This window comes from Triticum urartu, chromosome 3A, assembly GCF_056163025.1.
Source record: "Triticum urartu cultivar PI428250 chromosome 3A, HENAU_Tu73, whole genome shotgun sequence".
Lineage (NCBI taxonomy): Eukaryota > Viridiplantae > Streptophyta > Magnoliopsida > Poales > Poaceae > Triticum > Triticum urartu.
Genome location: NC_141875.1, coordinates 241,172,304 through 241,181,849, shown reverse-complemented (window position 1 = coordinate 241,181,849; position 9,546 = coordinate 241,172,304). Strand labels below are relative to the sequence as shown.

The following is a 9,546-nucleotide window of genomic DNA, read 5'->3' as shown; positions in this document are numbered from 1 at the left end:
GTATATGCTTCTCACAAACCAGAGCTTCTCGCAACAAGCATGATGGTTTCAGTAGGGAGTGCCACAACTTTGGGGGCGAAACGATATCCATTGCCTCTAATTGCTTTCAGATTTTTTCTCGTGTCAACATAGAACAACAGGAGTGTTGTGTTATTTTTTGTGATTTTTCGGGGTTCGTTTGGACATTTTTATGCATTAAGTGAGTTTTCAATGCATTTATGTGCATAATTCAAATTTGAACTATAGGCACATGCTCCGGTGCATATAAATTGGTTAAAAAAATCAAATCTTTGGTCCTTGGGTGCATGCTTAGGTCCCATGCAAGAAATGAGAATAAATGTCAAGCACAATGCCACCGTCACTCGGCCGCAAACATTGAGATACCTGGGTTATAAATTCTAGTAAATCCAAAACTCGTCTGAAATTAATGAAACTTGGCATGCTATCTTGGAGGGGCATCAACATGCCATGGTAAAGTGTTTATCCCATTTGGGGCAGGTTTGGGTATATACTTCTCACAAACCAGAGCTTCTCACAACAAGCATGATGGTTTCAGATAAAACACCCGTATGCAAAGTGAGAGCAGGATTTGTGCATCTCTTGAACACAAACGGTTCTTTTGGTTGACCCGTGTGTATCACTAGTGGGGCGGCGCAGTACTATTTGATTTGACAGCGGGCGACGCAGTTCCCGATACGGCTTTAATGCAGACGAGGGAGAGGGTAGCAGTTCCCGAAATGTTGAACAGCCAATGATGCATCCTCCTTCAATTAGCATCGTGTGAATACATGACGGAAGTAATGGGAGGACCGAGAAAAGTGGCAGCACGATGTGAATGCAACGCAGTTTGCACTCATATAAAGGCACCCCTCCATTCCAATGCATTTACCACATCGTACATACCTAAGCATTTGCCTAAGCACCTACACTAATAAGTGCAAAAGTGCCCACTCTAGACCCATGGCGGCGATGCGCGCGAGTAGCCAGCGGCTGTGCCAGATGGTCCACGATGCCGGCCTACGGCATGGCACCGTGGATCGTCTCCATACGATGTTGGCGACCGGCTGGTGGATGGCCGCCGTCGACGCCAGCTACGACTCTCAGTTGGACCAGATGATCGTTCGCAGCACCAACAGGTACACCGTCGTCAAGAAGCTCGCGGACGACATCGCCGTACTCCTCCAGCCCGCGTGCTCGGGCTCCTCATTGCCTGCCACCCAAATCGGCCTCCATGGTCGGAACCTCTTTGAAGCACTGGTGGCCCTGCGACTGCCCGCCGACGCCACGAACAATGTCCACCTGGAGGTTGCGCTCGCCACGAGGCGCCTCGCCCTGCAAGAAACCGTCAACCTACACATCCATGTGTACGAAGGAATCGTGTACATAAGTATCTACAAGGCCAGTGAGGATGCTACGACGTTGGCCTTCTTCAGCCGGCTGGAAGCCTTGGATGCCTTAGTTGAGAAGCACCTTGACCTCGCCACACAAGCCGCTGCTCCTTAGCCGCCGGTCGGTGGCCCGGCCGGTGCACTAGGTTGAGGAGGAGGAGGTAGTACGTTGATGGATGCATCTTTCTTCTTGCCTCCTGTAACCACCACTGTGATCGCATCATCGTGGCCTTAATTCTTATTTTGCTATTGCATTCTCGTTCCAGTCAATACAGACATGTGCGATCCCTTTGCTCAATACAGACATGTATGTTCCAGTCTTATTTTGATTGGCTTGAATGAAGGTCAATCCCGTCGTTGGGCGCCGCAGCGTGATGTGCTCATCGTTAGGCGCTGCGGTGCGCTTTGCTCGCGTCCGTCGGCGCGCTCGGCTTGTGGACATCTTTTCCTTGCGTGTTCAACTGCTATATGCACATGCAAGGAAAAGCCGGTCTATTCTGATAATATTATCAGAATAGTTATTCTGATAACACTTCCACACTGCACTCTTAACACAAGTGCACATCATTGTTTGAACCAAGTGTGCTGCAGTACTGAGGCGAGTGAACTTCCCATGGCAAAAAACTGCACGCACTGTTTTTCTGGCACTGTTTTCGCTCTAGTTTTTTCACTGTTTGTTGGAACGAGGCGTGTAATATATCGTTGAAAAGCTATGGATTAGGCGCAAATTCGCCATGTTGAATACTTTTCGAGATTCCTCACGGTTTAAGAGCGTTTTTTCGCATTTGTTTCTAAAACGCTCGTCGGAATGAAGCAAATGATACACCGTTGGATAGATATCGTCGAGGCGCATCTTTTTCATATCTATTTCTTTTTCTAATTCGTTACGGTTTAAGAGCAGTTTCAAATTTACTAAATCACGGAATTCTGTTTTTCAATTTTTTTTTCAAATTTTCGATACTGTTTTTGCTCTAGTTTTTTAACCGTTTGTCGAAACGAGGCGTGTAATATGTCGTTGGAAAGCTATGGACAAGGCGCAACTTTCATATGTAGAAATGGTTTTGAGATTCCTTACAGTTTTAAGTTAATTTTGAAAATCGTGTGGCAGACGACAAGTGGCAGCCGCCGTTTTTCGCGAAATTTTTACAAACCGGTCATCGAAATGATTCAAATGATATGACGTTAGAAAGATATCGACGAGACGCAACTTTTTCCGTAGAACACTCTCTCTAATTCCTTACGGTTTAAGAGCAGTTTTAAATTTACCGAAATGCGGACACTCTGTTTTTCGCGACACCCAAATCGACATGCGTACTTCATCCGACTGAAAATCGTACTGCAACCGACGAAAAACCGCATTGCATCGAACGTGTTAGAGAACTGCATGGTTTATTTTATTTAAAAATAATTTTTTTTCAAGGACGAGAAAGTAGAGTGCACTTCACATCGGGTGTAAATGAACCACAACGCTATCAAGAAGTGAACCGCATTACTTTTCTTCGCTTCCGTAACATTTTTTTCTTTTTGCACTTACGAGATGAACAACATCAGACGCCGCGATCGCACTACTTTCGGACTGAAAACCGCACTGCATCAGACGGTCAAGTGAACTTCATGATTTCTTTTGTGGAATGTAATTTTTAAAGACAAGCTAGTGAACCGCAACAATATTGAGAAGTGAAACACATTTTCTTATCGTGTGCGTGACATTTTTCTGCACTTCACAACGGTAGTAAGTGAACCGCAACACCATCGAAAGTGAACCACATTACATTTTTGCGTAGTTTTTGTGTTTTTACTTTGATCTAAATGAACCTCAACACTCTAAAAAATGAGCCGCAAGCACTCTGGAAAGTGAACCGCACTACTCTTTTTAGTTTTTAAAACTTCTTTAATGAACACAATTTTTGTGGGCACGGTACATATTAGACACAAGCATTCATGCACATCCACATCCATTTTTTCTACTCTCATTTCCTATTTGCGTCAATCTGCAAGGACTGAAAGAGAGTTTTTTCAGTAAACCACACACTGAACGACCCCAAGGTGCAGCACCAGCAAGCACCACACAGAGAAAGGAAGAGCGATAGGAGGAAGCCAGGAAGGGCACCACGGTGGAAATGACATGCTGCAGTGGGCTGCTCCACCGCCATCTGCTTGGAGTCACGGCGCCACCGACAGCCATGGGCGGCCTCCACCTGCAAAATACCGGAGGCACAGTGTGAAAGCGGACCTGATGGTCAGGGAGTCGCCAATTTACATGCCAACTCCGGCAAGCACCGCACACCTGCGCTAGTGGACCGCACACAAGCATGCGCCGCACTACATGAACGCACCATCCGACTACACGGACTGGCCGGCCGAACTGCACAAGCTGGGGTGGAGCTCCTCCTTCCTTTTCCACGGCGGCAGCCGCGCGTCAGAGTAGCAGTGGTGCCTGCAGGGGACAGCAACAGAGCTCCAGGGAGGAGAATCCACGATGAGGAGCTCCCGAGGGTCGTGGCTTGGCGCTGGGGCGGCCGCTGGCGAGGGGCGTTGGATCCGGGCGTCGGGCGTCCCTGGACGTGGTCGGCGAAGGCGGGGATCGATGGATCCCACCAGATCGGCCCGTGGCGGTGTTGTACATGGGAGGCGGCTGTGGTCGGGGGCTGCCCACACCCGACCCCGATGAAGCACAGGGATTTGGGCACCACCGCCAGCCCACACTCGGCCGGCGACAGATCCGGGCACCACCGCCTGCCCGCGCATGGGCAACGACGAAAATTGAACCACCAGCGGCATCCTACGAATGGTCGGTGACGGATCTAGGCACCGCCGCCGCCACAAGATGCAGTCTCGACCGCCGCGCCCTGTGGTCTGCTTCGTTGCGCCGCCGGTGGATCTAAGGCGCCCGTGCAGTACACTGCGTGGGTGCACGCAGCAAGCCGGCGGGTGGGAAGGTTGGTCGGGGGCGGGGCGCCGTAGCACGGTGGGGCTCGTCGAAGTGGGCTTGGAGGAAGATGGGATGGTGCGGTGGCTTGCTGGGAGGGCGTGGCGGAGGGAGGTGGGACGGCAAGGCAAAGGTGGAGGAAGGTGGAGGGGATAGGAGCGGGGGCCGTCGAGGCGTTGGCATGGGTGCGTGGGGTGGGTTCGTTTTCTTTTGTGTGTGTGTGCGTTTGCAGACGGTTCGGCTAGCTCCATGGGTGCATGTCGGGTGGGTGCATGTCGGGAGGTGTTATCAGAATAAACGGAAGTGTTATTAAAATAAGACTCTTAAGGATCCGCTCGTATCTTTCCGCGCGTGCTCTGCGAACGGTTGGGCGTATGCATGATCATGTCGGGGGCCCCGTATGCATGCAGTTGCGCCGCGCATGTTGCCACACGATGCAGTTACATGCGGCACGTTGGAGTTACACACTGCAAATTAAAACCGCCATCAGGGCCTGCTGATATTCCGAGCCGTCCGGCTTTTCCTTTAATTCCCGCGGCCATTATAACCTTAGTCTCTTCAACCTTTCAATCGCGCCCCACAACACAATAAGCACACCCACGACCACACATAGAAAGGGGATGTCCGGCGGCGCTCCAATGGAGTTCGGCGAGCTTAGAGTGGAGACCCACGCGAGGGAGACGGATCTCTCGATGGTGTACACCATCGACCCGGCCGTGGTGGACGACTACATCAACAGCGTTGAGCAGTTGCTTGCTGGAGACAAGTACAAGGTGGTCGACATCGACCTCCAGTACACCGCCGGTCGTCCCGGCATATATTAGAAGGTTACCGTCGCCCAGTTGTGCGTGCGCCGTCATGTCCTCATCTACCACTACTGCATGGCCACAGAGCCTTGCGACTGTTTCACAGGTTTGTCAATAGCACCAACAACAAGTTTGCCACGGTGGATACCAAAGACGATGTAAAAGCGCTTAGTGTTACGGGCTTGGCTTGCAAGAACCTTGTCGAAATCTGTGACCACTACAGGGTCTAGGGCAGCATGAAGCAGGAATCCCTGGTCGAACTCTCCTCGGCCATCATCGACCCCTACTATGAAAAGATGAAGCAGGATGCCCAAAGAACAAGTCATGTATCCTGGCACAAGGCCTGGATGCGGCAACTGGATGAACCTCACCTCAGGTTCGCGACCAAGAGCATGTACACATGCTACAAAATGCACAGGCGGATTGTTGACATGAGGAAGTGTCTCGTTACCCAAATCGACAAGCCCGGATCGATCCACATGAAGAGCAAGCGTCACAAGAAGTAGATGATGATCAGATGATCATTTATGCTAGTTAATCATGCATGTAATATATAGTTTACTTTATTGGTGTGTGTGGAAATGTCATGTGTGTAGTAGCCACCTATGTAATTATGCATGTAATAGTTTACTTTGGTGTGTGCAAATGCCATGGTTGTAGTAGCCACCTATGTAAGTGGTTGTTTAATTTGGTTATGCAAGCATGTCCTTATAAGTGTGTGTGTGTGTGTGTGTGTGTTGTTGTTGTTCTGTATGCAATCCCATCGCATAACACACATGTCTTATTAGTAGCAACCGTCTGTGTTCTTATCGGTCTACAGACAAATTTTTGATTACAGACCTGTTTGCCGTGTATCACACACATCTTGTTAAGTCGAACCATTTCTGTTCTCATGTCTCAACGCAAACAGTTCATCCGAGTGAACCGCATGCCGTATATCGCACACACCTTTGATCTGGCTGACCGTTTCTTTTGTGTTGCCTAATCACAAACAGTTCATCCGAATGAACCGTATGCTGTGTATCGCACATGCCTCCATCTGGCTGCCCGTTTCTTTTGTTCCTCCTCATCGCAAACAGTTCATTGAACTGAACCGTATGCCCTTCATCACACATGCAACTAAAACCTGAACCGTGTTTGATGCATCTGTCATCGCAAATGTTTTACACATTTCTGACGGTTTTCATACAGCACCGTTTGCGTTTATGGCATCGCACACAGTTTCTCGAAGGGTCTCTGATCGTATTGTCGCGTTAGCAGCATCCTGCAGTAGTGAAAATAGTGGATTCATCATTAAATAAAGTCACGACCTCTCCAAATCCACTTTCATCAATATAATCATCATAAATAGGAGACATGCAATTATCATAATAAATTTTCTCATCAAAACTTGGGGGACTACAAATATCATATTCATCAAATATAGCATTCCCAAGCTTGTAGCTTTGCATATCATTAGCATCATGGATATTCAAAGAATTCATACTAACAACATTGCAATTATGCTCATCATTCAAATATTTTGTGCCAAACATTTTATTGACTTCTTCTTCTAACAATTTAGCACAATTTTCTGAACCATCATTTTCAAGAAAGATATTATAAAGATGATCAATAATATGATGCAACCTCAATTCCATATTTTTTTACTTTTCTTTTTATAAACCAAACTAGTGATAAAACAAGAAACTAAAAGATTCAGTTGCAAGATCTAAAGATATACCTTCAAGCACTCACCTCCTGGCAACGGCGCCAGAAAAGAGCTTGATGTCTACTACGCAACTTTATTCTTGTAGACACGTGTTGGGCCTCCAAGCGCAGAGTTTTGTAGGACAGTAGCAATTTTCCCTCAAGTGGATGACCTAAGGTTTATCAATCCGTGAGAGGTGTGGGATGAAGATGGTCTCCCTCAAACGACCCTGCAACCAAATACAAGAAATCTCTCGTGTCCCCAACACACCCCATACAATGGCAAATTGTATAGGTGCACTAGTATGGCGACGAGATGGTGATAAAAGTGTAATATGGAGGTAGAAATATATTTTTATAGTCTGAATAAATAAAAACAGCAAGGTGGCAAATAGTAAACAGGCACAAAACCGGTATTGCAATTCTTGAAAATGAGGGCTAGGGTCCGTACTTTCGCTAGTGCAATCTCTCAACAATGCTAATATAATTGGATCATATAACCATCCCTCAACGTGCAACGAAGAATCACTCCAGAGTTCCTATCTAGCGGAGAACATAAGAATAAATTGTTTGTAGGGTACGAAACCACCTCAAAGCTATTCTTTCCATTCAATCTATTCAAGAGTTCATACTAAAATAACATAAAGCTATTCTTTCCATTCGATATATCCTAGAGTTTGTACTAAAATAACACCAAAGCAAATTCATATTCATAATACTCAATCCAACACAAGGAACTTCAAAGAGTGCCCCAAGATTTCTATCGGAGAAAGAAAGACAAGGACGTGCATCAACCCCTATGCACAGATTACCCCAATGTCACCTCGGGGATCCGTGAATTGAGTGCCAAAACATATATCAAGTGAATCAATACAATACCCCATTGTCACCACGAGTACTCAATTGCAAGACATATATCAAGTGTTCTCAAATCCATAAAAGTATTCAATCCAATAACAACGAAATTTCAAAGAGAAAAACTCAATTCATCACAACAAGATAGAGAGGGGAAAATACCATATGATTTGATTATATTAACAAAGCCCGTGATACGTCAAGATAATGACATCTCAAGAACATGAGAGAGAGATTAAACACATAGCTACTGGTACAGACCCTTAGCCCCGAGGGTGGACTACTCCCTCCTCATCATGGTGGCCGCCGGGATGATGAAGATGGCCACCGGAGATGATTCCCCTCCGATAGGATGCCGGAAAGGGTCTATATTGGTTTTTGGTGGCTATAGAGCCTTGCAGTGGCAGAACTTATGATCTAGGTTTACTTCTAACGGTTTCTCTATTTATAGGATTTTTTGGCGTCGGTTTCATGCGAAGATGGGCCTCGAGGTGAGCACAACCCACCGCGGCGAGCCTGGCCCACCAGGCGCGCCTTGGTGGGTTGTGCCCTCCTTGTGGTTCTTATGGCCCTTCCATGAAGCTTCGGGGGTCTCTTTTGTTCCAAAAAAAATCGTCAAAAAGTTTCAACTCATTTGGAGAACTTTCATTTCTACACAAAAAACAACACCATGGTAGTTCTGCTGAAAACAGCGTCAGTTCGGGTTAGTTCCGTGCAAATCATACCAAAACCATATAAAATTGTTGTAAACATGGTATGAATACTTCATAAATTATAAATACGTTGGAGACGTATCAATCAACTCTGCTGAATGGGCCAAATACGCACCCACTTTTACCAAGATAAGAGCCTTAATGGCTAATGGCTTGACTAGCATTGATCTGGTCCGATGCTGGGTTGCCTGGAGGATCATGCCCCTAAGCCGCCACCCCGGTTTAATGTGCACATATACTGGTGATATAAATGACCCCCCGTGGTTTAACTCAACATGTCTTGAAGAGAAGGACCTCAATGAAATGACCAAGTCCTTGCTTGGGGAGATTCTAGAAAACTACAGTTAATACAGGGTTGAATCCCTTCTGCGCCCTTAATCCAGCTCCAGCTGTAAGTATTTCAATCTACTTTACTTTACTAATTATTCTCATATACTGCACTCTCCTTATTATCTTGCTTTCTTCAGACCGACTCTCCTTTTTGGAACAAGAAGCTACAAGATAAACCGGCCAAGAAGGCCAGGGCGAAGACCAAGGCCTCAAAGAAGAACAAGAAGAAGAAAGATGTAACAGATCAAGTTACCCTGGATGATGAGTTGGAGGTAGAACTTGCTTCTCTTGGCTCCTTTTTTCTACATCTTATTGACGTTGACCCCTCTCAGGATGACTTGGAAAACAGTCACACGGACGTTGAAGAGGTAACTATTATTTCCTCCGACTTAGAGCCCTTGCCAAGACTAAAAGTTCGGCAGTGACCCGAAAAGTAAGGTTTTCTCACCCTTTAGCTTACTTGGATCCAAACTTTATTTTGAAGAAACAACAGCATGAAGCTCGGCGCACAAGCCGACACAGCGGAGGTGGAGACCTTCATGCCGGTTTACCCAACACGCCAGTTCCTCGCAAACGCCGAAAAGAGGTGCCTGAGAGTTCAATCCTCTCCTTTCCAAAAGCGGGTCTTATTCGTCAACCCCTTAACTCTTCCGACTCAAATTATCAAGGAACTTCTCATTCCTCTTCTGGCGACTCTACTGGAACTCAACTGCCAGCCTTCAAGATTGCTCTTGGGTAAGAATATTTTACTTGTTCAATTAACACTTTAAGATGATATACTCATATCTTTATGTCCTCTTTCCAGCGGTATAGCCAAAGCAAGCAAGAAGCTGAAG

General features: G+C 46.6%; 1 long non-coding RNA gene across 1 annotated transcript; it reads right to left on the bottom strand.

Annotated features, from left to right (window-relative positions):
• Nucleotides 1–3,292: 3,292 nt before the first annotated feature.
• Nucleotides 3,293–4,897, bottom strand: LOC147979337 (uncharacterized). The gene is made up of 2 exons (XR_015618667.1): nucleotides 3,676–4,897; nucleotides 3,293–3,586 (listed from the first exon to the last, which is right to left on the bottom strand). It is a non-coding gene; the product is annotated as an uncharacterized LOC147979337 (long non-coding RNA).
• Nucleotides 4,898–9,546: the final 4,649 nt, after the last annotated feature.